Source organism: Peromyscus eremicus, chromosome 17 (genome assembly GCF_949786415.1).
Source record: "Peromyscus eremicus chromosome 17, PerEre_H2_v1, whole genome shotgun sequence".
Lineage (NCBI taxonomy): Eukaryota > Metazoa > Chordata > Mammalia > Rodentia > Cricetidae > Peromyscus > Peromyscus eremicus.
Genome location: NC_081433.1, coordinates 57,502,729 through 57,507,907, shown reverse-complemented (window position 1 = coordinate 57,507,907; position 5,179 = coordinate 57,502,729). Strand labels below are relative to the sequence as shown.

The 5,179-nt window shown below is 38.3% G+C and overlaps 1 pseudogene; it reads left to right on the top strand.

Moving 5' to 3' along the window:
• Positions 1 to 959: 959 nt before the first annotated feature.
• Positions 960 to 2,893, top strand: LOC131894284 (zinc finger protein 844-like; annotated as a pseudogene).
• Positions 2,894 to 5,179: the final 2,286 nt, after the last annotated feature.

The following is a 5,179-nucleotide window of genomic DNA, read 5'->3' as shown; positions in this document are numbered from 1 at the left end:
CTAGTGTTACTCATATACTTGTTGGGAACCTTACTAAGTTTAATGAGAGGGACAGTTTATGAGAATCAAGAAGGTTGTTGGGGAGAAACCTCAACCTCTATACCACAGGTCTATGAGGAACCAAAAGACAAATGGTATGAATGCACTGTGGAAACCTTTTATTAGTTATTCTTCCTTTATTAGGTATTTCATATTTTTCTCTGAATACAAGCCATGTAAATATGAAAAGAAGCCCCAGAATAATATATTGTAGTCCGCCTTTAAGTAGACTTGTTGAATGTGATACAAGTTTACAATTCATTGGTTTTTCCAACTTCATTGGGAATACATCAACAAACTTAACACTGTAGAAAAGCCCTATAAGTAGTAGAAATGTAGAAATTCTTCCATTTGTTCTGATTCACTATGCAAATGTGAATTATTGGAAAATGTATGAATGCAATCAGTGTGACAAAGTTCTGAGTTTTTCCAGTTCCCTTCAACTATGTGAAAAACTATGTGAAAAAACTCACTTAATTATGCTATTAATGTGAGACATGTGAGAAAGGCTCTTTGCCATCACAAGTATCTTCAAAGACACAAAACAACCCTTAATGAAGGAGAGTACTGTGAGTGTAAACAAAGTGATAAAACTTTAAGATCTGATTCATCTTTACAATTAGACCAAATTGTAAAATTAATTCATTCAGGTAAAAATGAATATAATGTATTTGGTAAAGTTTTTACATGTGTCAATTATTTTTGCAGGCATGAAAGAAATCATACTGGAGTGAAATCCTGTGGATATAATGAAAGTGGTAAAGCCTTTGCATATGACAGTCATCTTCAAAGTCATGAAATAATTCCTGCTGGAGAGAAACGCAATCAATGTAGTCAGTGTGGTAAAGCTTTTGCACATCATAGTTATCTCCGAATACATAAAAGAACACATACTGGAGAGAAGCCCTGTGAATGTAAGCAATGTGGTAAAACCTTTGCACATCTTAGTAGCCTCCGAAGGCATAAAATAACACATACTGGAGAGAAACCTTACAGATGTAATCAATGTGATAAAGCCTTTTCACAACCCACTAGTCTCCAAATACATATAAGAACACATACTGGAGAGAAACCCTATGTATGTTATCAATGTGGTAAAGCCTTTTCACAACACAATAGTCTCCGAGTACATAAAAGAACACATACAGGAGAGAAACCCTACAAATGTAATGAATGTGGTGAAGCCTTTGCACGTCATAGTCATCTTCAAAGGCATGAAAGAATTCATACTGGAGAAAAACCCTATGAATGTCTTCAATATGATGAAGCCTGTGCACATTTCTATAGTCTTCAGCATCAAGAAAGAATTCATCCTGGAGAGAAACCCTATGAATGCACTCAATGTGGTAAAACCTTTGCCCATAACAGGCATCTACGAATGCATAAAAGAACACATTCTGCAGAGAAAACCTGCAAATGCAATCAATGTGGTAAAGCCTTTGCACATAACAGTTATCTCCGAATGCATAAAAGAACACATTCTGGAGAGAAACCTTATGAATGCACTGAATGTGGTAAAACCTTTGCATATCATAGTTATCTCCAAATACATAGAAGAACACATACTGGAGAGAAACCCTACGAATGTACTGAATGTGGTAAAGCCTTTGCACGTCACACTAGTCTCCAAATACATAAAAAAACACACACTGGAGAGAAACCATATACATGTAATCAATGTGATAAAGCCTTTGCACATCACAATTATCTCCGAATACATGAAAGAACTTATACTGGAGAGAAACCCTATGAATGTACTCAATGTAGTAAAGCCTTTGCACATCACAGTAGCCTTCAAATACATAAAAGAACACATACTGGAGGAAATCCTATGAATGCAAACAATGTGGTTAAGCCTTTGCATGTAACAGTAGTCTTCGAAGTCATGAGAAAAAATCATACTGGAGAAAATCCCTAAACATGTAGTCAGTGTGGTAAAGTCTTGGCACTTCATGGTAGTCTTCTTACAAGAGGAAAACCTTTAATGTATAATCAATCTGTTAAAGCCTTTGCATATCATATCAGTCTTTCAGAACCTGAAAGAACTCATACCAAAGCAGATCTGACTATAAAGGATTTGGTAAGATCTTTAGCCAACATACTTACGTTCAGTTACACAAGATTATTTATTCTGGAGAAAAAAGTCTGACAAGTGTCAACAGTCTGTTCAAGCATTATGATGTCCCTCTTTATTTTGTTTGCACCTGTAAGCTCTGGACAGAAGCCCTATGAATTTAAACAATAAGGTAACCCTTTTAGATTTTACACTTCCCCTCAATAACAAGAAATACCTCATGTAGGTGTAAGACTTCATGGGTATGGTTGGTCTGTGCCCTCCAAGTCTTCCACTCTTTCCTTTTTTTTTTTTTTTTTTTTTTTGGCAACTACATGTGGCTGTCAGTGACAGCACCTTGCAGGCTCCCACTTGATGAAAGGTCTTCATGGACCTTAAAGCTCTTCAGTTCCCACCCTGTCAATCTGGGAACTTGCCTACCTGATGGGAATAAGGATATTCTAAAGAGACATTTACATCTTTCCCGTTGGCTAACAACTAGTGAAACAGTGGACCCCATGAAATTCTAATTTCCCCAGGAATCTCATTCTGGGAAAAGACTGAGTCCTCCAGAAGAAAACTTTCCTGTTGAAGAAACATTTAGTCCTTATCTGAATACCGTGCACTAGAGAAAGCTGAGAATTGGGGATGGATTTACGGATGGGAAAAATTTATTATATGGCTTGGTTAGATTACTTAGTTGTGCATATCTCTTGCTTTCTACGGATGGATTGATTACCTTAAATCTTCATAATTGTTCTAAATTGTGCATAATGAATAAATATCATGTTTTAATTTTTATTAGTAGTTTTCTTTTTTCTTTTTCATTTTAACAAATGCCTCACTTGATTCTCTGTCTGATGTAGAACTGACTGTATAGACTAGGCTATCCTAGGACATCAAGGAGATCTGCCCACATTGCCTCCAGAGTATCTGCATTATAGGTGGGCATATCACAATTTGTTAAGTTGGTTCTTTTAATTGACTTAATAAGGATGAGTAGCTGAGCCTGGCTGGTTAGGGTAGCCAGGACACAGGCTCTGGTCCTAAATCCAGTAACAGAAGAAGGCTCTCGTTAAATGCAGTGTTCTTACCTTAAAGTCCACTGTCTTCCAATTGTGATGAGTATTTTTCTTTATTATTGAGTCTGTTATAACTCATCAAGGGACTGGGGCAGAGTCCTTATTCTACAGATGGTAAAACCCAGGCTCATGAAGATCAGTGGTTTTGAATGTACTTAAGTGTAACTGCTCCTCTTACTCATCCCATCATTCTAATGACTCACTAAATGAAGTTGAAGCCACCTAATCGGGCATGGTGTCACAGACTTGTAATCATGGTACTTAGGAAGCAGAGGCAGGAATTTCATGATTTCAAAATCATCTAAGGTTAAAATGGTCAATGGAGCATGGTGGGAGTCCCAAAAGAACTAAGGGAGACTATGATTGGTTCTGGCCAGTGTCCTATGATTGTTTCTGGCCAGTGTCCATAGCCTTCCCTGTAGCTCCAGAACTCCAGTGCATGGCACCAACAAGTGTTAGCTGAGGTATTTACACCCCAGGTTTTCTATTAATAATGTTTCCTGTCCAAGGCAGCCTAGATCACTTCGAGTCTGACTCCTGTTGCTCATTAAACAGTGGCATTTTCCTCCAAGTGGGAGAATTAGCCTTAGGCGGGGATGAGCTCCCTAGTTGCATATCCAATGCAGTGTGTTCAGCCCTGAAACCATATACACAACCAACAGAAAAGGACTCAGCAGGTTTTATTCATGTATTTGTGCAAGCTTAACCACACATGCTTAACAAGAATGAAATTGGAAGGGAAGAATTTGTGAAGGGATGGAGAGAGGACAGGAAGGGGGAAAATGATGTAATATGTTTTATTTAAAGTGTATAAAAATGAATTTTTAATAAACAGTTGGCTAGAGAGACAGCTTAGCAGTTAAGAGCCCTGGGTGTTGTTATGGAGGACACAGGTTCCATTCCCAGAAACCACATGGTAGCTAACCATCTCCTGTAACTGCAGTCCCAAGGGATCTGATTTCCTCTTCTGGCCTCTACAGGTACTGTGCACAGACACTTGTAGGCAAACACTCATACAAAACACAGAAATAGAGCTTAAAAATGGAATTCTCTACAGTGATGTCACAGCCCTGAGACAGCAGGCAGAGCTAGTTAAAGTGAAGCAGCTGTGGCCTTCCTCTGAGCCAGCCTGCTTTGAAGCAAATCAGCCTTATCCTGAGGATAGAGTTGCTCAGCAAGACTATTCATCTAAGAACAGCATCCACAGTGCTGATAGGTGACTATCCCTTGATATTTTCTGTATTTGTGTTCTCTGCCCTTTGTATGTGTAAGAATTGTGGCAATTCTTTTAAATCCATTGATAACATCTTTTAAATGTACATCGTATGATCTAAAAGATAGATTTCCTCTGTAAATCTCCATCTGCCCAAGTCCTTTAAATTGTTCAATGTACAACCTGGGACCTGAACCTAAAAGAGACTTGAGGATGACAGCATATGAGGAATGTAAATCTATTCTAGGCTGGCTCCTCTTTTAGTGTTAGCCAGATGCACACTTTTGTTAAAGAGATTATTGTTTATAACTTGAAGCGTATGGAGTGATTTCTCCCAGGGAAGGTATATTAATTCTAGAGGAGCTGTACCTCCAGTGTTGTAGAAAACTGTTTCTGAGACAAGCTCTCTTATGTTGACTTAGGTGGCCTTGATCCCCTTCCGTTACTCTCCAGGGCCATGACCTTACTGTTTGTTCTCTTGATTAAACCAACTAAATTATTAAAATAAAGGGCTGTACCACCACTGAGTTTTAAAATTACTCATTTGAGTCATGTAGTAAACTATCCATTGCAGTCACTGGAAAAGGATTTGCATGAGGATCATAGTTTCTGCCTTCAGACCAGAATAGGAAGAATAGTTTATTGTGTACACCACAGTGGGAAACAGGGTAGGCAATCCCCATTATGGAGTCCCCATTATGAAAAAGGACCTGATTGTGGCAGGGGGAGCGATTTTGTAATTTACCAGCATATATTTATTTATCTCATGTTAATGAAGCCAGGCCAGATTGG